General features: G+C 54.9%; 2 long non-coding RNA genes across 2 annotated transcripts in view; one reads left to right on the plus strand and one right to left on the minus strand.

Moving 5' to 3' along the window:
• Positions 1-265: 265 nt before the first annotated feature.
• LOC115335367 overlaps positions 266-21,483 on the plus strand; it is a 94,513-nt gene continuing 73,295 nt past the window's right edge. Inside the window, exon 1 of the long non-coding RNA XR_003921420.1 lies at positions 266-329. This is a non-coding gene — a long non-coding RNA (uncharacterized LOC115335367). The remainder of the gene's footprint in view (positions 330-21,483) is intronic.
• LOC115335368 lies at positions 14,805-16,059 on the minus strand. Its single transcript, XR_003921421.1, has 2 exons — positions 15,973-16,059; positions 14,805-15,442 (listed from the first exon to the last, which is right to left on the minus strand). It is a non-coding gene; the product is annotated as an uncharacterized LOC115335368 (long non-coding RNA).

Raw genomic sequence — 21,483 nt, forward strand, 5'->3', positions numbered from 1 at the left:
GCTGGTGCTGTTGCAGGGCTTGGAAATCCAAGCCAACACCTAGTCACGTGCATCCCCCTTGGCTCACAGGCTGGAAGAACGGCAGCCCCCTTCCCTCGGCTCCTGGCCTCCTGCCCAGGTCCTGCAGTGGAAACCCCTTTGGGGGGGCTGGAGGGTTTGCTGGGGGCAGCCCTGGGGAGATGCTGGGGAACTCCTGCCCTGCCTCTCCTCGGGAATGGCTCACGGTGGGAAATGTGGGTGCTGCTATTTGGCTACCTCACTACGAGGACGTCCCTCCTCTCAAGCCCTCCTGCAACTCCAGGATGTTTGAGCCCTTTCTTAATATCAAGGTTTGTCCCAGCAATCCTGGAGCAGCAGCTTGTTCCATTGCAACTGGGTGCTGCTCAAAGCATCCTTCCCACATCTGCATGTTGGGGTGCTCTGGGGTACCTGCTTACCTGGAGGGAGGAACAGAGGGCAAATGCAATCAAAAAGGGCTTTTCACCAGGTTAGACACAGGCTGAATATTTGCTGGGCACCGTGGGCTGCATGGAAAAGCATGACTGCTTGTTTCTCAGCACCTGGCTGGCTCTGCAAGCTGCTGGAAGTGAGCACCTTGCTGGACCCAAGCCTGCAGGAGGTATTTTGAAAGCAGGCATCTGCAGTGGGAGCATGTCCCCAGCCACGTTGCCTCTGCTGTATTCAGGAATCATTATTTGAGGCTTTTAGTAGACCGGTGTCCTGTATATCCCGGTGTCTGGTCCTGTGCTCCATATGGATGCCCAAGAGCCCATGTGCCTGGCAGTGCAGGTGGGGTAAGAGCCTGTTCCCAGGCACGCTTGCTGCCATGGCTCAGGATACTGCATCCAAACACACCAGGTGTCCAACGGGGAGAGCGGGACTAAAATCACAGCATGTGTACTTGCAAGGCGACGGCTGGCAGAGGTGAACTGCCAGAGATGCTGCGGGTCGACCTGGGTGTCAGAGCTGCCCTCACCTATCCCTGGGCATCAGGGGAGGCTGCAGTGCTGCCCGTCCAGTGCTCCCTGTCCTCCCTGGCACAGCTACTGAGCCAGGACAGCTTTTTCTCACTGAAAACTGTGCCCTTTCCTCCGGGGAGGGAGCATCAACACATCCTCCCACGCTCCTGCTCATCCCCTTTCAACAAAATGCCGCTCTGACGTTTCTCTCTGCTCCTGGCAGGGAGCGAAGCTGTTTCCAATCTCTAACTGTGGGGCTCCTGGTGTAGGCTCACAGGTCTGGGCTCTCCTTCTCCAAGCATCTCCGTTTTTCTCTCTGTGTGGGGTTTCTGACTCACCTCCCAGGACCAACCTGGCTCCTAATTCTGCAAGGCTGGCTCCTGCTAGCTCTTCTGTGGGAGAGCTCATCTCCCCATGAAGCTTGAGGGTCTCAAATGCCACAAAACCAAAACCAAATCAGCTGTGAATAGGCTTTAACTTGCTATTCAGGAGTACAATAGAAAATCAAATAGATGCTACATATCCTTCAACTGTCTGTGTGCATGGTTTTCTTTGTTGCAGGTGACTGGGGGAAAGAAAATAGGTTTGTTATGAAAGCACCAGGTCCAAACTGCCCTGCTCTGTTAATCTGGAAACCAGGAGATGTGAAGGAGGTGGCTTGTGTGGACCAGGGCTGCTGTAGGTGGGAGCAACGCAAGGCTGAGTTGATGGCTCTGTTGCCCCACGTTGGCTCTGCAGCGTGCAGACAGCACCCGAGCTCTGCGCAGCACAGCACATTTGGTGCAGATGGTTTTGTCCAGCCATTCATCTCCACTTAAGCCCTTGCAGAGGACAGGCTGCCTCCTCGTGCCTCCTGGTTTTTGGCTGTACAGCACGGAGCACATCTTGTGCCTTTGTGCTAATCTGTGCTCTGCTGCTTCTTGGTCCGGCCACTCTGTTCGGTTGGGCACAGTCTTTGGCAAAAATCACCCAGACCAAGAGTGAAATTCAAATGCACAAAGCAAAATATTTGGTGTGAGGCATCCTAGGGCTGCACTGTGCCACCGAGATGTCTCATAGGGTAGGTAGCAGGGCTATGTTGTGCCACAAAGCTGGTGTCAGGGATGTGGTGCTGAGCAGGGAGGAGACGGCAAGGGGTTCTCTCTCCTTCCTGCACAGCTGATTTCCAGGAGCTCTGCTTTTGGGGTGGGATTGTTGGCAGGGGGCTGAATCCTGGCCCTGCAACCCTCCTGAGCAGGGCTTCACATCCAAACCCTCCTTTTATCTCTGGCTTACCTGGTGCACAAAGCCATGGACGGGCAAACGGACATCCCCAGCCGGACTGGGCTGCAGGGAGGGGAGGCAGCAGCGTTGTTGCATCCTTCGCGAGTGCCCGACCCGTCGGGCCCCACGCGAGCTCCTGCCAGCCCCGGGTGTGGGTGCGGGCAGGAGCCTGTGGTTAGGCAGCGCGTCGGACATGAATGCGATGTGAACTCAGGCTTCCCTTTTGAAGTTTGACACCCGGGATTTTCCCCACCCACTAAGGAGGACTGAAGACAAAAAAGAGCAGAAAAGAAAAAAAGAGGGAGAGGGGGGAAAAAAAAGCCCTCTTTAAATTGCTGGTGAGGGCATGTCAAGGAGGCAGAAGTTAAAAGAGGCTGTGGGGGAGGGCTTGGTGTGTGTCTATCTGGCTGGCCAGCTCTGACTCACCAACACGTGCAGGTACAACCCTGCTGCAGCCTGGTTTCGGGTTGAGCCTCGCTTGCCTGGCGAAGCCGAGAGGGGTTTGCAGAGGCAGGAGGGAAGCGGAGAAAAAGGAAGAGCTATCGCGGCTTGCGCTTGGCTGCTTGGTGTGTGATGGCCCTGAATCATGTCGTCTCTCTTGCCCCTTGCAGTCATCATCTCCCTTCCCAGCTGCATCCCAATCTTGGGTGAATCAAGAAGGGCCCAATCTTGGGTGCATCAAGATACCCAGGATCTGGCCCCACTGATGTAAAGGTTGCAGGTTTAGGCTGCCTTAAACAACAAAGCCTTGCTCCGCCTGTCAGACGGATACCCCTGGGGCAGACTGGAAGGGTGTGGAGTGGAGGCTCCTCTTGCAGAGGTAGGATGGGAACATTTTCTGGTCCTGCCTGTCTGGTTTAGCACTCCCAGCTGGGGCTTGGATGATCCAAAAGGGAGCTTGATCTGAGATGTGAGGCTATGACTTATTATTATTTAAAAGTTCTAAAGCTTGAAGCTGCAAGGCTGTAACTTGGACGCAGATTCACCTGATAGACCCGATCTGCCAGGGATGGAGCAGTGGACACGAGGTTGGATGTGATGCCTGTTTGTGGAGGGTTGTGGTGGTGCAGCTCCAAAAGAGACCTGCAAAGGCAGCGATGGGATCCCACCCTGTCCCTCGCCTCCACCCAGCTGTAAGCCTCAGCTTTAGGTTTGAAGTCAAAGCTTTAGGGGGTTGAAGCTGGCTGCTTTTTGGCATCCCAAGACCCAGGCTTGACTCACACCTATGGTGTGGCATGTCCTCATCTCTCTGGAGAGAAATGGGTATTTTGTGTGGCTGCGTGTGACCAGATGGGTCCTGCCACCAGTGGAGGATCTGCTGGGCCCCACCAGAGCCCTGAGCAATGCCTGCACCCGTGCGAAGCGATGCTTGGTCCAGCTTGTCCCTCAGTGCCAAAAGAGGCAAAAAGTGAAATTCCATTCCCTGATACCATCCTTTACCCCATCCTGGGGGGCGGGAGGGGAAGGTAGTCTTGCCAGAGCTGCTCTCACCATAAGTGATCCTACGAGGAGAAGGGGCTGAATGTCAGCAGCATGTGGAGCAGGAGAGGATCTGTGACCAGATGGTGTGAGATGTCCCAGTGGGAGCTCACAGCAGCTCAAAGCAGCCACTCTTTCTGTGGTTGCCCCATAAGGTTAAGCTCTGTGGGGTGTCATGGGGAATACTTGCAGCTCCTGGAGCTGCAAGGAGCTGCTGTCTTTTATTCCTCAGGAGGACAAATGGCTGGGCCATCGCCCATGGCAGTGGTGTCAGGACCATGCTTAGCTTTGTATCTAGGTGATCTCCACTTGGTGAGGTGAGCCCACCCATCCATGGCAGGAGGAGAGGTGCTTTGTAGTCTAGAGACATCTGGGTCTTGGCTGTACTGTCACCCCAAAAGCTTGGGTCCCTTCATTTTCCCTCCTTCCTGGCTGTGCACGGCCATCACAAGACCATGCCTTCTTGTTGCAGGCAGTGGGATTCAGCCTTGTGATTTTGGCCATCTGATTGTCACGGTCCGCTTCTCCTTTGGGAACTTGCAACCTGCTGCAGAACAGAGCAACCGCCTGGCTCTGAAGGCATCCTGCCCTTGGTGCCGCAGCTGTGCCAGATGCCGAGGTCTGGAGAGCAGCACTGAAATCACTATTTCAGCTGAAGCTGCTTGCTCCTACCCTCATGGGAGGAGGGGTGCCACATACCAGTTGCTGGCTGGAAGAGCCATGTGAGTGCACAGCCGAAGAAGAGAGCTGCTGGGACACCTACCCGAGGGGAACAGCAAGCTTTGCCCTTGCTCTCAATCCCGGGGCTGTGAACCACAGAATAACGGAGGAAGGGAGGTGGCTGCTCGGCCAACAGGGTACGATAAATGTGCTGGGATCCTGCTGTTAAACACCCATGCTTTGCACGTTTCCACGCGAGGGGAGGCTGCTTTGCAGGTGGTATGTAGGCAACTGCTGTCTCGGTGCCATGGGTGCATTGCTTTAGGTAGAGAGGAGCCCGGTCCATGCTGCTGGTATGCTGCAGAAGAGGGGAGCTGATTTGGGGAAGGCTGTCTGCACTTGGCAGATGGGTTGAAATGGAAAGAGTCTCTTCCAAGACAGCCCTTGATGGAAATTAGCCTTGCACAGCTCTGGAGGTGGGCTGTGGGGGTGAGGGGTTGGGAGATGATATGCACGGTGGCTGCTAAATTTAGGAGTACACCATTTTGTTGGTTATCTCCTTGCCTGGTGTGCTAGATCATATCCACGGCTCATAGCCTGGTCCTGACCGTACCTATGAGCTCTGTGGTGCCTATCTGTGTCCATGCATGGGAGGAGATTCTTCCCCTCTACCTCCCCTTGCATCCTTGAGACCTTTAATCTTTCATGCTGTCTAAACCAATCCCCTTGGGGAAGAAGATAGTTAATTAGCCCCTTCTCCCCCCCGTTCCTCACTGCCCGTGTTTCCCAGACCCTGCTGGCTGGTGACCCCCTCTGCAACGTGTCTGTGAAGCTTGTTATCTGCCCTGTACAGATTTCCCTGGCGGGAAGGGGAGGTGATGCTGCAAAGGCTCCAGCTTCCGTCACAAGTGTCTGCCAAGGCATGAGGAGCTCTTCCCAGCCTGGTCTGGCTTGTGAAGGTGTTGGGGCTGTTCCCTGCACTCAGTTCCTGGACAAGGTGGGAGGACATTGTCCCTGAGCAGTGTTGGTGCGGATGGTGTGGGACCTGGAGGGGACAGCCGCTTCTGCGCTCCTCTTCAGAATACGAGGGAGGGAGGCATCCCTCACTATGGTGGCACTGGCACCTGGAGATGAAGCAGGATCCTTAAAAGCCAGGCAGCTTTAGGGCCTTCCCTCCATTTCTCCAGGGGATGCTGGCTCTTCTCTGTCCTCACCTAATGTCCTGAGAAGGCTCAGCTTACTGCAGTTGGGCCCTACCTGAAGCTAATCCCAACAAGGGTAAAAAAAAACCCCTCACCTAGAGCTCCCAGCTGGCCTCGTGCCTGGGGGATGGTGATGGGATGCTGCTTGCCTTGCCAAGGCTGTAAAGGAGAGGGGGAAGGAAGAGGGGACTGGATCCGCAGGCGAGGGAGCACCCGGGCTCGCCAGGGCGCTGCTTTGTGTGCAGGAACTGCTGATCCTGCAAACGGCCCGTCACCGTCTCCTGTGCATGTTCCTCCCAGCAGCGTGGAGCTGCATGTGCGTGCATGTAGCAGGGCACTCATCCCTCTCCATGTGTGATGCGAAGGGAAACCAGCCCTGCTTTCCACAGGAGAGGCTGTGCTTAGGGCTCTGGTGTGGAGGATCGGGTGCCCAGGAGAGGGGTGCTGCTGATGGGCTGCTCCCCCTCCCCACTGGGGTTAACGTCCTCCAGCGGTGTCTCATGTGGCTGGGACAGATGTGCCTTCTGCAGCTGGGGTAGGGGAGGGAAGGAGGAAGCCAGTTGTGCAATTTTTCATAGATATCAAATGTGAAAGGAGTGGGAATGTGGTGGTGCAGAGGAGGGAATCTTTGAGGGGAACCTGTGTGCTACCGGTGCTGGGTCCATCAGCCTCCTCCCAGTCCAGACGCTGAGCTCAGTGCTGCTGAGATGCAGGGAATGGTGTCCCTTGTACCCTCTGCCCCCCCCCCGCCATGCAGAGTGGCTGAGGGTTTGCAGTAAATCTGAAAAATGCCTCGTCCTAGAACTGTACCTTCTGCCAACTTCTCTTATCAGACCCCATGCTTTCGCCTAAAGCCAGTAGCTGTAAGGATGGAGATGGGGGGAACAGACTGCTTTGACGCTGCTCTCTCGCCTGCAGCCTGTTTGCATTCATGATTGCATCCGTGCATTAAAGTGCTTTGAGCTCCTCGTTACCAAAGTGCAGACTCTGAGTTTTAACGAGCCACCCGTGGGAGCCGGGACTGGGAGAGACGAACTGCCATCCTCCTGAACTGAGGCAGAGCTTGACAACAGGCACCGCTGCCTGGAAACGGTGGGCAAAGGCTTTATTGACCACTGGAGGTCACTTTTTCAATAATGCAGTACAATCCAACTTTATTTTGTCAGTACCTTTCATGCAGGCTGCTTCCAAGCTGCTCAGCAGACCCAATGCAAAGGGAGGGAGAGGAAAGACTTCTCCTGGAGCTGGGGAGGTGGAGGCTGCTCAGCAGCGCGGGGTGCAGAGGAGAAGGCTCTCGTGCTTCAGCGAAGAGCTAGAGGAGGAGAAGAGGAGAAAATGAAGCAGCCTGGAAGCTGCTCCCCTGTGCTGTAGATGCACCTTCAGGCTCTTCATAAGCAAATGAGCGTGTTTGGCCCTGAGGGGGCTGGAGGAAGGGTGGAGGAGGCAGGAGGGTGCTGGGGAGGGAAGGCAGCTCTGCACACCCGAGGCTGGGTGCTGCGCAGGGAAGGTCATCCTGTGTTTCTCAGCCAGAGACCGGCAGTTGTTGGGAAACGAAGGCCCTACAGCAGCATGGTCAGAAATCCAGCTTGCTGCAGCTGTTCGCTTCTCCCAGAGCGAAGAAGCTTCAGAAACCCTGTGATTTGAGCTCGCGAAAGAGCTCGGATGTGGGCAGGCTCAGGCCGTTTCTGAGCCAGAAATTGTGCCTGAATCGTGCTCCTTTGCTCCTTGTCTGGTGCCGAGCCATTTCTGGGAGGGGACTGCGACCTCCTGCCTGCACTGCCTGCTCCAGGCATCAAGGTGAGGTTTCTGCCCAGGCTGATGCCCCACAAGGGCTTGGTCAGGCACCTCCTCCCAGCCCCATGCAGGCAAAATCCCGAATGCTCTCCTTGGACAAGAGGAGCTGTGGGGCACTGTGAGAGAGTGTCTTTGGTCACCCCAAAATCCCACGCAGGAATGCGAAGGGACATCCTGGGACTCTCTGATGCTGGCAGACGCTGCTTTTGTGAAAGAACTGGGGGATTTTCTGCGCTGGGGAGGAGCAGAGTCCCCGAGCGCAGGAAGGCTGGAGGTTGGAGGTGGAAAACCCAGCAAAAAGCCTTTGCTAAGGAGTCAGCAGCAATGGCTGGTGCATGAGCTATTCTGTCAGGCTGCGTGCTTCCCTCGCATGGTGTCGCATGGTTTCCAGACCTGCTGCTTGTGCTGAGTGGCTTGGGGCGCTGGATGTGCCTGCCATGGATGTGACCTGCAGGAAAGGCACCACTCATGTGGCAAACCTTTCTGAAAGTTTTCTTGCTCCTTTCCAGTTCACAGCCCGCAGCCTTGCCTGTGCTGGCTGCGCCACAGGCAGGGCTGAGCCCTGTTTGCAGGGAGAAGGTCCCCTTTCCTTCAGTCTGGGGATGGAGCTGTGGCGGTGGATGGTCACCTGGGAGAAATGGGGCTCTTCCGTCCCACAGCAGCCTGGGGAGAAGGTGCAAGCGACCCCTCCTGTCAAGCAGCACTAGGGCCATGAATATGAAATATTTGCACGTAGGTGCCTGGATACATCGGGGGCACAGGAAGGGGACAGACCAGTGGTCTTAGATGGAGCATCGAGGGTCTAATCCACATCTCTCTGCCCCACTTCCCATTGCCTCCTGTTGCTCCCACGCTGCCTGTCCTCTCCCGCGTGAATCCTTGCTCTCGGCCCTTTCTGTTGCAGGAATGCAAATGCTAACATGTGTACACTGTGTTTTGGGATCTCCTTGCTTTGTGCCTCCAGCATCTTCTGAGTGCCCGGGCTTAAATTCTCCCCTTCTGCTAGGGGAAGTGGAGGTCTCCTCCTGCCTCGTCTGAGCCTGTTGGAGCTGCTTGAAAGGATTGTGGGGTTTCAGCAAGACTCTGTGAAGCCCAGAGGCATCCGGCCTGGCACTGGCAGGAATTCAGTCTTCTCGCATTTCTTTTTGCCGTGCTGAAAGTTGGTTGGGAGGCTGGTTGTGCCAGATTTGCCATGCTGGAACTGCTTTTCCCTGCTGCCCTTTGGGGACCTGGCATTCAGGCTTGCCCAGGGCTACGAGTGGCCGTAGGTAGCCTGGAGGGTCCTTGTGTCCAGGCTGCAGACCTCCGAGGCAGAAGCTAGAGTTGGCTCTTGTGATATTGCTTGTTCAATTTGCCATCCCCCAATTCTTAATTCTGAAGTAACTGGTTCAGAGAGTGATGTTTCCATCATCACCAAAATTAGTAGATCTGGGTTTTTTGGCTAACTTGATATTATCATTCATCTTTGAGAGGTGGGAAAGGAATAACTTTTTCACATCTGTTTCTTCTACAGCTCGGGGAGGAAGGGGCTGGGTTTGCATGGAAGCATCAGCATTGCGCTTGGAGACCCTGGGTCCGGGCAGGGGCAGGGAATCACTGCCGTGCTGCAGTTGCTCTCCCTAAATGGCTGTGGGAGCTGGACGTGTGTGAGGACTGTAAGCATTTAACCACCACAGCAGATGGGACTCAAGACACGTCGGAGCAAATATTTAAAGATCCGGTTTTATAAAGCCACTTTTTGGCAATAAACCACCCGCCCCGCAGCTCCCAGTGCCCATTGCTGTGAACTCCACTGTTTGCTGCTCCTGGTGCTCAGCCGCGCTTGCTGGTTGGCAGGACTTGGCCAAATGTGCTGCCTTGGTTTAGTGCTAGATTTTTCCCTTTTCCCCCAACCCTGGGGTTTTATTTTCTTTATTTGTTTGTTTTATTTATGGAAGGGATTTTCCTGCTCTTGGCAGAGTGGAACGGGAAGTGATTGCTCTAGCAAGGGAGGCTGTATCTTGGTCACTGCCCAGCCCCGTCCCTCTCTCCTTCCTGCTCATGCAACAGTTTTTACCCTCTCAGCTGCTGTTGCTGGAGCAGCAAATGGTGACTCTAGTGCCGGAGACAGGAGCACTCCCTCTCTGTGCTGCCTCCCAGCCCCTGCTCTAGGACAGCCTGGGAGATGGGGATGGGGACATGTTGTTGGAAGGGAGCTCTGAGTCTCTCTTTTATCCCCTGTTACCACCCTAGGGGGTTCCTGGGATCAGACTCCAAGGGTGAGTAATATGTGGCCAAATCCTGGTGGATGTCTTCCTGCTGTCTCAAATGCATTTTCCAAAAGGCTGAACTGAGGAACACGTCTCCAGGGGGTGGCAAGGCTGGGATCTCATGTCCCCTTCTGCTCCAGAATATGTCAGGCACAAGTGTCAGGTTCCCAGAAACGATCCTTGCCTCGTTTACACAGCGTGGAGCGGTCTCTGGTTTGCGCTTCCCTTTGCTGCTTTGTCTTTCAGCCTGGGTCCCATGGAGCCAAGAACTGACGTGGCTGCTAACACGGGCAGGCTCTGCTCCTGAATGAGCAAAAGAAAAATAAATAGCATCTCAAATTGCAGCTTGTGTGCAATGGGCCAGATTTCTGCTCTCTTTCCAGCTCTGCGACTCGGGGTAGCTACTTCTGACTTGCATCTGCAGTGAAAGTAAGATGGTAATTGGGCCCAGAGACATTTTAGGATAGACCCAATTTAATCTCCTGGTGCTTCCATTTCTGCCTTGTATTAAACCCTGCTCAAACTCTCCTAGGAGAGTTGCTAACATAACTCACTGGTGTCTCTGCAGTGCTTTGAGATCCTCAGATGCGAGTGGTTACAGAAGCTTTTAATAGCACTTAACTTGGAAGTCCAAAGCAAGGGGAAATTCACAACTGATAAGAAAAGCCATGTTGGTGCACTGGGTTAAACCCAGCATTATGCCCTCTAATTATGTAGCGGTGGCCTAGGCTGCTAGAGTAACCAGCGAAGACAGGATGGTTGTGCTCGGCTGGAGGGAACCAGGGCTTGATTTAGCGCCTGTTGAGATCAAGAGGCCTTTGATTTCAATGGGTATTGAATCAGGCACTGCAATATCAAATAGGCTAATCAGATAATAACTTCAGATCGTCTGACATAGATTCGTGTCCCTGAGTTGGGGCAGGCAGAGTAAATTGGGCAGCCAGCTGGGTGAGGCTGTGTGAGCCGGCAAGCTGATGACTTGTCCCTAATGAAATGGGATGTCCAGTAACAGACTGGTGGCAAAGATGGGCTGGTAGCTGTGATGGGGTATGGGTCAGGCAGCATCCCTCCAGGCCAGAAGATCCAGCATAGGCCTGTCCCCCTCTCCCACTGTCGCTCCTGAGTGGGGCTAGTGTGCAGGATAGTGGCTAGAGGAGCTAAAGAGGGAGAGGAATTTGGGGTGATCTTGCATTATTAAGCCGATGCTTCCAGGCTTCTACAGGCTTCCTGCAAGAAAGGCTTTTTTTTCTTTGCAGCCGTTGGTGTATCAAGCCGGCACCTGAAATATTTTCTGCTGTCTTCTAAATGGGGAGATTGGGCAGAGCAAGAGGGGTGCTATAAAGGGAAGGATGTGCTGATGCTCCTCTGGGATGTTAAATCTCCAGGATGCCTGTTTGTGGGGTGGTTGTCCTGAGGCTTGAGCTTTCTTATCCTGATTCTGGCTATGCTGGCAGGAAACCTGTTCTGTAGCATGGAGCATGATCCCTTTCCCAGGATCCCCAGGGAATTTTACCCTGCTCTTGCAGGAACATGAGATGTTTGCAATGCCCTTGATCTCCCCTGCTCTGGAGAGACCTGAGACCTGTGGCTCATTCACTGGAGTTCTTCGTTGTTTTTCATTTGGCAAGCGCCTGGGAAAGTGTGTGGTAGTGAGCAGCGGGGAGGTATTCTGGGGTGGGGTATGTGTCTACAGCATCACCCACTTCTCTGCTACTAAATCTATCTAGTGCTGTAGCTGCCTTGCTGGGAGAATGGTGGCTGCTGCAATGTGACCAGCTCTGAAACAGCTCCTCCAGCAAACGCCTGAAGCCCAGGGTCTCACCTCACTTCTGGCCTTGTAGATGAAAAGCTTTGGACGTGCTGCTTTGCAGGGGTGGGAGCCTGCAAAGCCCAATTCCTCTGGCTTTGTATAGCAGTTGGGTTTTAAACCATGAGCTCTATTCTGAAGCTTGTTCTGTTTTGTTTCTCTGTGGCTAAGGAAAAAAATAGCAGTGTCTTGCTCTGTGTGCATTGTACGATGGCTAAGCAGAGTTTGCACCCCAACTCGTCCCACGATTGCTCTCTGTGGCTGCAGGAATGTTATCTCTGAGGCCTCCACCTGCCCTGATAAACTTGGCTGGAAGTGGGTCAGTAGGTTTAAAAGTTCTGGGGAGATATGTTGTGATCGTATCAGCATCATACCATAAAAGAAGCAGGCTGAAGTCAAATTCAAGGCAACAATGAAAACTTGGAGAGGAATGGAAAGAAGAGGCAGTGGATCAGCAGATGCAGAAATCCCTCTGGGTCCTATCAAGTGTTTTGCCAGTGTTAAATGCTGAGTAAAATACAGCATCTGAGAGATCAGATCGCTGGGTATTCCCTCTGGACAGGGAATCCCTGGGTTGAATATTTCTTCGGTGAATCATCTTCTGAAGCCGTCAGAGCAGAGATCTGGCATGGGGTAATCGCTGTGTCCAACTGGCTGCCGGAGGTGACATTGCTTCCAGGCTATTTGGGCAAAACTACTTGAAGAAGACACATAAATAGCATCATCCAGCTCTCTGCTACTAAAGCTCTGTTTCCTGCGTGCCTGGATTCAGCAACAGCAAACAAAACCCTTCTGGGATGGCCTGAGCATCCAGAGCTGGGTTTACAGGGGAAGGGGCAAACCCAGAGGGGTTTTGGCAGGAGCGTGCTCTGCTGCTGTTGTCTCCAGCAGTGCTTGGGGAAGACCAGCACACAAAACTTGCTTCACAAAAGCATCTGCTGAATTTGCAAGGCCCATTGAAGGGCTCTTCCAGGTCTTCAGCAGCACGTGGCTCTTTTGCTAGATCCTTCTCTGTGAGCCGAGAGGTGGGTCACTGGCAGCCAAAAACATAAGAGGCCAATACAGGGGAAAGAATCAATTGCTAAATGACCTTCATCAAAGATGCTGAAGAGCCTGTGTGGCACACAGAGATGTCAGGCCCATACGAGAGAAATCCTATGAGGAAAGCCTGTGAAGGATGTGGTCCAGTTAGATTTTTATCCCCCCCCGCTCCGCCCTTGGCTTTTTCCTTTAATCCATCACAGAGACTCTTCCAAAGTCGGGTACAGACATGAAAAGACTGTCTTATGTTCCAAGAAGGGCATGGTGAGAGGGAGAGGACTGTGCAGCCTTCACGATGCTGTGGTGATGGGTTGTCTTCTCCCAAGTCTGGTCTGGGGACATGCTGCAAGGAAGAGGTACCTGCTGCCCCTCTCCCTTGTTTTGGGGAGCCATGTGTCAGCTGTAGCTGGTCTTGGGGGCTGCTTGGCTGCATTCTTCATTTGGGATCATTTGAGACAGTCCATGTGGACAGCATGAGAGTTGCAGATGCTCCATTTGAAAAGCTGTAGAATTACTGTGAGGGGGAGTGGGTTTAAATCGTATCTCCTCCAATAAGTCAGCACAGGCTGCACCTTCCTGCCCCTATGGGGGCATGTGTTTGAGGGAAAATCCATACCGCCCTTTGCTTTGCTCATCCCTGCTCAGGACAATGGTTACTTAAACACCAATAATGTTGTCTCGAGCAGTAAGTAAAGCAGGGCTTGCCTGCGCTGGGCTGCTCTGCGACTTCACTGCTTTGAGTACAAACAGCAAGCTGTTCCTGCGCGTGGGCTACCGTCGCTGCCAGGAAAGCTATTCTCATTCAGCAGAGAGAAATGAGCTGTGCAAAAAGAAGGCACGTCTCATATCGATAGGCATCGCCTGCCAGTTCAACCAGTACGTGGTGGTACTGCTGCACGGGGCTGGCTCGGTAGGTTTGATACGGGGTTGTTTGATGCGTGTGACCCTTTGGACTGTGCCGGTATTGACAGAGAATCGCCTCGTCTGTGGTGGCTAAATTGGTATGACCGGTCCTGGGTGGGATGCTGCAGTGACTACTTGCAACAGGAATGGAGCGAGACGCTGTGATGTGACACAATAGAGGACACAGTCCCTTGTGTGTCATGTTGGTGTTAAAAGCGATGTCCCACTGCTGCTCCCAAGGCATTTTCACCTCTTCTGGCCCAGAAAGAACAATGGCATAGAGATGCCTTGGGCTGCTTTTTGGGCTTCTTTAGTCTCTTTAACGTTTTTCCTTGGGTGGTGTTTGAAGCTTGCTGAGGATGCTGCCCTCACGCTGCACAAGGAGGGGATTTTTTTCAGCCCTTCACTTGCATCTTTTAGGAGGAAACTCCTGGGAGCTTAAAAAGAAATGTTGACACCGACCTTCCTTTCGGAAAATTTCATCTCCTGGTGGAGGTGTCTGCCTGTCGAGCAGAGCCCTTGAAGCCACCGGCTGGGTGGAGGGTGCTGGAGCCTCTCCTCGCTGTAGCTCCAGGGCTCTGATTTTTGGCAGTGCCGGGCTGGCGGGGCGCCGAGCCACGGGAAGGCTCCACGGGTGCTGGTATCTCGGGCAGATCTGGGATCCGCTGAAGTGTGTCCACCCCGACGCCAGCCCGTGCTCGGGTCCGCTCTCGGCTGCTCGGAGGGTTTGTGCGCGCGCCCGCCCTGCCATCCCTCGGCCTGTTTCGGAGACGGGAGCGTGCCCGTGGGAATGCTTTCACCCCCAGTTCGGCATCGGGGAGCAAGACGAGGGGAGCCGGCCGGGGAAGCGGGGAGATTTTAAGCCACGTCCCTGGAGTGGTAGAGGAAAGCTCGACTCCTGTGTGTCTCATTTTGCCATATTAAAAAAAAAAAAACCCCAAAGCCATGCAAGGAAGTGGGAGCCACGTCTCGCCCTGCCGCGGGGAGGGAGGAGACCCCCGACAGCCGGGACGCAGCCCCCTCCTCTCCCTCCCCTTCAGGGGGCTACGGGGTGCCTCGAGCCGGGGGCTGGCATCCCCCTCGCACCGTGGTGGAGGCCCCCGGCCCGCTGCGGGCCCCGTACCCTGCCGGATGTCACGGAGCCAGACGGCCGCCCCGGCCGTCGCAGCTGAGCTCCCGGCCCCGAACAATGGGGCCATTGAGGGGCTGGAGCCGGGGGTGAGGCCCGGCCGGCCCGGCTGCGGGCTGCGGATGGGGAGGACAGCTGAGCCCGCTTGTTCCACCCCAGCCGAGTTACAGCCCAAAATAGGCGCCTGGTGGCCATTCGGAGGCTGGGCCTCTTTGTCCGGAGGCCACGGCTTGTTTGCGCGTGGGGATTTTGTGGAGTATTTATGGCTTGGAGGGCTGGGGGGGGGGAAGGAAGGAGGGAGCCTGGCACTTGTGCGAACTTATTTTTATTTGTTTTTTGGTGTTAAAAAGGCAGGACTGCTGGTATTTTTATCCCCGCCCCACACCTTCCCGTAGGTGCTTACGCTTCCTCGCAAGCCGGGCACCTCTGTCCCGGTGCAAGAGCGAGAGGCTTGCTCCGCCGGCCGCCGCGATCGCTGGGCGATGGGGATAAGGGGCAGAGAGGAGAAAAGCCCCACGGTGGGGTCACGGCACTCCCGAAAGCCCTTGAACCACGGCGGGTGAGAGGGACGGAGAGATGCCATCAACAGCTGGCGAAGCCACTAAGCTGTCCCCGTTGTATGTGTTCGCCCATCTCCACGTGCCATCCCAGTCGCTCGTTCCCGGTTCCTCTGTGGCTGCCAGAGCCACCTCCTGCCCCGTGGGGTGCGCGTGGGTGTCTGCAGATAGTGCTTCCCCGTCCTCCCTCGCCAGACCCCCCTCGATCCGCTTTCCTGGCGCTGAAATGGATGCTGTCTGGCTCTTGTAGACATCGAGCATCTGCTGTGCCCAGTGACTCCGAAAATCGCGCCTCTTCTGTAGCCGTGCGTGGATTTAAGGGCTCAACGTGAGGTGTCTGAAGAGGTGGTCGTGGTTTGAGCCCGCTCTGAGTTGTGCTGCTGAAAGCGGGGGTTATGTCTGCGTTGGGAGGGGTGTAAAATTAATGCAATGTTTGGATCAGCTCATTAACTGACTGTGCCGGTCCAAATCTTGCCCTTGGAGGCATGTGTGTTGCTGCCAGAGCCATCAACATAAAGACTCTCCCCAGCACAGCCGGGGATAGGATTTGGCCTGTTTATATTCACGGTGCAAAAAGGACCGAAGGATTAATGACTGATTACTTCTCGGGCCAGCGGGAGCCCTGGGTACCCATCTAGTCTGCAGATAAAATGCAGGGCAGACCAAGACAAAGCTTTGCAACAGAATCCTCCCAATTACCTCACCGATCTCCCCGCGCGCCGTAAAATGCACCGTCAGCTCTGCAACCGGCTAGCCAGCGCTCAGCCTGGAGACGAAACACCTCCCGATGCTGCTCCGAGCTGCTAAGCCGCTCTATGAGATTTGGGGGAGAAAAGCCTCAATCATCCCCCCCCGCGCTCCGCCTCGCCCCTCTCCCCGACCTGGGCATCGTTTGGAGGTGGTTTGGCGGAGCCTTGGCTGGTCCCTACCTGCCTGTGCATGTTTCTGAGCATCCTATCGGCCCCCCCAGCGGAGCCTGCGCGTTGGATGCAGTTTCTATGGTTACTGCAGCTCCCGGGCCCGGGAAGAGCAGTTGGATGCTGGAGCTGGCAGGACCGACGTCTCCCTCTGGATCAGCCAGAAACTTGACAGGGAGTCGGTGTGTGCGGGAGCGACAGAGCGCAGGACAAAGAGAGGAGGAGAGCGGGAGAGAGGGAACCCAGGAGAAAAATCCGGCATCTGCTGGGTACCGGGGTTGCCCCCAACAGGTTATCCTCTGAACAGGCTTCAAACAGGAACAAAAAGGGGCGGGGGGGGGAAAGGGATGATGAGAAAATTGCAGTTCTGGTGCTCGCATGAAGGTGACATTTGTTGTAGCATCTCTAACCGTCGATTCAGGGATCTAAACACATGGAAGTTTTAACTGCTGCCAGAGCCTGACTATTCTACCCACATTTGTTTTCTCCCAGCCCTTCTTTCCTCTTATTTAATTCTTCTAGCGTTTTTTATCCTGATATTTTGCTCCCTACACACACAAGTTTCCTCCCCGTATCTATATATTCCCCTCCCGTCGGTTAGGCTAAAAGTTTAACGCACATTTAGCCCTCGCCACATGCAGTGTTGGTGCCACTTGGGAATTGATGGGACTTTTTTTGGCAGAGTTTTTCTCTGTCACAGCCTTGCTGCTGCGGCCGTGCTGGCATCCTGCTGATGGATGCGAGCGCTGAGCCGTCTGCCCGGTGCACCGGCGTGCATGGGTGCAAACCTAGCTGGGTGTTCGTATCTGCAGTCAGGGACCCCCCTGCCCCATCCTCTCATCTGGCCTGCCCCAAATACATATGATGCCTACCAAATTGGATTCAACCTCACAGGGTGGACTTGCAAAGCTCTTTCTTTCCTGCTCGGCCACTTTGCCTCCTCTAAACTGCTGGCAGACAGGGCAGTGCCTCTGAAACGCGTGTGCTGTAATAGGCATCTTGATCCCTGCTGTTATGGGCAGGGTGTGGGGACAGGAATGAAAATAATTGGGCCAAAGGCTTGGGCGATGAAGGGCCCTCGTCCTGACCTGCTTGGGAGGTAACTGGGAGCACAGGTCTCCCCGTGCTTCCCAGGTGAGGAAGGCTGCTCGCCCAGGGAGCTCTCGGCGAGCCCCAAGCCAGTCAGACTGGCTCTCCTGTCTCCCTGCGGCAGCTCCAAGTGCTGTGGCTCTGTCAGGCGAGGGGTTGCAATGGGTTACGGCTGTCCTGACTCAGAGAGGAGAGGGCAGGCAGGCAGGTGAAGGATTTGCAGGGTTCTGGCTATTTCCAGGGCTGGCAAGCTGCAAAAAAATCATTCTAACGCCAGGAAACTGTGCCCTGCCTTGTGCACCAAGGGTGTCTGTAGCCCTGAGCCTCCAGGGCGGAGAAAGGATGGAGCATAAGCATGAGCTGAACGGCTCTCCTGGTTTGCACCATGGGCTCTTGCTGCCCCAAAGCAGCACTACCTGGCCCTGCCTGCATCGTGTGTGGGGCCAGCAGTTCCTGGGACTGCAGGGTGGCAAATGTCTTCCTCACGCAGGGCCAGCCCGGCTCCTCGTCCTCCCTGCGGAGGGGAGAGGCAGCGGTGCCTGGGGAGACGTCGCATGACTTCTCCGGAGCAGTGGCCTAGTTTTGAGGGAGTTGCTGCCCTTCCCTGCCCGTCTGGCCTTTTCCCCTTGGCTGCCCCATGCGTTCCTGTCACCACTTGCATTCCTGCCCTACAGTGGGGCTCCTTGCTGGGCTGAGACCTGATTCACCCAGGCAGAATATCCCTGACCGGTTGGCTGGCCTCGGACAAGGTTGGGGATGCTTCTTCAGTGGTGCGGTTGCCGTTGGAAAGGCTCTCTCCTCTCAAGAGCATCTGTCTTTGCAGCTGAATGAGGACCAAATGCCCATGGTCCTGAGCCTTTCTGCCCGGAGCCTGTGCAAACCCAGGGCTGGATGCAGTGGGGCTCAGCTCTGTCTTGGCGGTTCCCACATCCCAGCAGAGAATCTGGAGGTGATGTCTGCAACAGCGCTGGGCACTGTGTAAGAACCCCACATCAAAAGTCAGCAGCTCACGTACCAAAAGCCTTCAGCCACCTTTTGGGGCAATATGGTCTTTTTTTCTTCATTCACTGGGATTTTTTTCAGGTTGTGGAAAGGCTGATGGGAGCAAAGGCAGAAATGAGCTTCCACCTGATTAAGCCTAGTCTCTTTTTTTCTGCCAAGGGTGAGAAGCTGTTGATGCTGCAATGGGTTAGTGGCAAAGGCTGTTGAGCAGAGAGGCTCACAGAGGTAGTGTGGTCCTGCGGAGCAGAGTGATGCTGAGGAAGCCGGAGCCGTGGCTGGTGTGATAGGACAGCCGTGTTTCTATAGGGGCAATGCCGTGGAGGTGTCTGAGGGGAGGTCGCAGCGCCTGCAGCCGTGCTGAATGCTTTGCTGGTACAGGATGAACCAAATGCTCGTCTTGGGTCTTGCGTCCTTTGAGTAGGAACAGCCATTGCAGGGAGGCAGTGAAGCAGAGCGAGAGGCAGGAATTTACCCCAGGCCCTGCAGCACAGACCGCCCGTCCTGCCTTTGCCGGGCTAGCGATGGACGCTGCGGCCCCGGCAGCCAGCACGTTCCCCCCAGCAATTCTCAGGCTGCTGTCATCACCGGAGATGTCGGCGGGAGGCAGAGGACAGGGTGTCTGCCCGCTCCCAGCTCTCTGAATCACCTGCTCAGCCCTTTGGTTGCCGGGACTTGCAGCTGCCTAAGCTGTGTTTACCCTTCCCCGATCCCTTTTCTCCCTTTTCCCCAGGCAGATTAAAGCCAGACAAGAAAGGGCAGATGCGGCTCCCCCTCGACAAGTCGCTGCAGGTGAGACGGGAGCTGCTTGGCATGCACACCTGAGCCACCTGGCCCGCCTGCCGTATTAACCATTTTGTGCAGGCAGGCAGGAGCAGCGCTGCAGCGGCGCTGGGCAGCTCGCCAGGGGATGCGTGGGAGCAGGGGCTGGGGGATGCTTCGGGGAGAGGGAACGGCCCCAGAGAGGATCCTCTTCCCGCGGCTGCAGGCGTCAAGTCGGGCCACTCCCAGTCTGGATCGGTGGCTCACGGCGGCTTTTGGAAACGGAGCATCAGGCCCCCAAGTTTTATATTTCCCCTCCTCCTCCTTTACACCTCACAGAAGGGAGCCCCTGGAGAACCGGGTCCATCTGGGAGTGGGGGAGAGCAGGCAGACCTGCCTGCGCCGGGCAGCGAGCAAAGCGTTTTGCATCACTGGGACTGGGTGAGAAGTGCCAGGTCCGCTCCTGGCCCAGGGCAGCGAATGGCTCGTGTCTCCTCAGCTGAGCCGGACCCAGACTGGTCCCCATAAGAGGTGTGTCCTGGCTTGATGTCGAAACTGGCCTCCCCAGAGGGCATCATGTTCCCCAAACAGGATCACGCCTGCAACGCCGTCCGTGTGCTTTCCTTGGGTTTCAGTGCGCCTGCGTGGGTGGCAGCAGGAGCAACCTCTCGGAGCTGGGTGCAGGTCTTCTGTCTGCATGAAAGCTGCCTGGAAAGTAGCCTGGTTTTCTGAAAGAACAAAACTTTAACTGAAAATAAGACTTTCCCCTCCAATCTATTTTCCTTGTCATGAAGGAGCCACGGTGACTTCTGCTGAAGGAAACAAAACCTAGTTTTAGTTCCATGTTCTGAGAAATGTTTGAAATACCATGGAGAATGTCTCTGGATTGGTTTTGAGCCCAGCCAAAGGGCAAAAGCTGTTGATTGATTTATATTTCAAACCTCTCTCACCCCACTCATCTGCCTGGAGCTCCAAACCCCCAAAGTGCCTAGCTCCAAGGAAGGGAATATTTTGCAGGTGGGCTAATTTGGGTTAAATTCAAGGCTGATTTTATTTGCTTCAGGCAAACGTCATTGGGCTCCTTTTGGTGTCACTTTGCTGTTCCCAAGTAGGTTCCCAGAGAAACAGTAGGAAGCTGAACATGTACATACATCTCCGAAGCACTCGGGTATTTCCAAGTGATGCAACTTCAGATTCCTTCCCCACCTCCCCCCCTTCCCCTTTGCTTCAAAACCCTTTTTTGGCCTCAAAGATCAGCTTGGGGTTGGGTTTTTTTGTTACTGTTTTAGACTTCTTGAGGCAGAGCCTTGCCTGGTGGGAGGAGGTGGGCAGCCCCAGAGGGAGGGTGGTGCAGGCAGGGTGGCTGGGAAGGGAGACGCTGACCCTTCGGGGAGTCCTTGTTGCAGCCTGTAGCTCCGTCTGTGACTCTGGGACTGACTGTGTAACCCTCCAACAGTCAGGACCCATCAGCAGGTGAGAAATAATATCAGGTATTTGCATGCTAGCTAAAACCCATGGATCAGTCTGGGGAACATGCTGTTTCATGTGCGAGACCTGTTGCCTTTCCTCGAGGAGACCTCCCAGTCTGTGTGTCAAAACAGCAGTTTAAGTCATCCCCTGCTTAGATGGTCTATAAAACTTGGGCATTGCTTGCTGGAAGATCCTGGCTTTCTACCTGGCCATTGCTTCAAACTGTGTGTGTCAGCGTGACACTGCTACGTGGCTTCTACCTGGCCGGTGTGCGAATGTTCTGGTGTAAGGTTTTGCTCGCTGAGGCTTTCATGCAGGCTGTTCTCCCCAAAACCTGCACCGTCGCTGAATGTGTGCCAATAAACCAATCCGGGGAGGGACCGTTCAGGTTTTGCTCATCCTCCAGCCCTGTAACCAGCTGGCAGGGATGTCAAACATGACTTGTCCCTGTAGACAAAGTCATGCTCAACATTGCTGTAATTAATCCGATTCCTCGAGGTCGTGGTTCAAACACAACCTAATTGTCTTGGGGAAGCAACACCCTCTGGATCACGTGGTGTATCCTCGCAGGTGTAGGTACTGTGTGAAACCTGGGAAGCAGCTGAGCTCAGAAGGGGCTCCTGACCCTGCGCTCTCCCCCCAGTGCTGGGGACTCCACGTGAGTGGTTGGGGGCTGCAGCAGAGCCGTGGTTTCACGTGGGGACCTGCCTTTCTGCTGCCCACCTTCCTATGCAGCTCAGTCTCCCCAGGAAGGAAAAAGGGAGTAAAAACTTGTTTGCTGCTGGGAAAAGAGGCAAGTGGGAAGGCTGTGTCCTGTAGTTTACTCTAACGGGACGTGAGACTAGAACGGTGAGCTCAGAGAGGGGAAGGAGAGATGTTTTCCTGTCCACAAAAATCTTAAAAGAAAAAAAAAAAGAAAAGTCCTGCCCTTCTACTATATAGGACAAACCCTTCTGAAATAACCTGTCAGAAATTTCCAGCGGGGCTCAGGCTTTCCGAGCCCTGTTCTGGAATAACCGGTGATGATGTCTCTAGCCCTTTTGTGGGCTGAGGGGACCCAAGATTCTCCCCCTTGATGCTCCACATGGGACTGACATGGTTTGCTTGCCCTGAAGGCTCCAGCCTCTGCCAGGCAGACCTCAGTGGGTGTTTCCTGGGGTCCCGCCGTTCCCCACGAAAGCTCCTGTTTTCATCGTGATGAAA

This window comes from Aquila chrysaetos, chromosome 24 (assembly GCF_900496995.4).
Source record: "Aquila chrysaetos chrysaetos chromosome 24, bAquChr1.4, whole genome shotgun sequence".
Lineage (NCBI taxonomy): Eukaryota > Metazoa > Chordata > Aves > Accipitriformes > Accipitridae > Aquila > Aquila chrysaetos.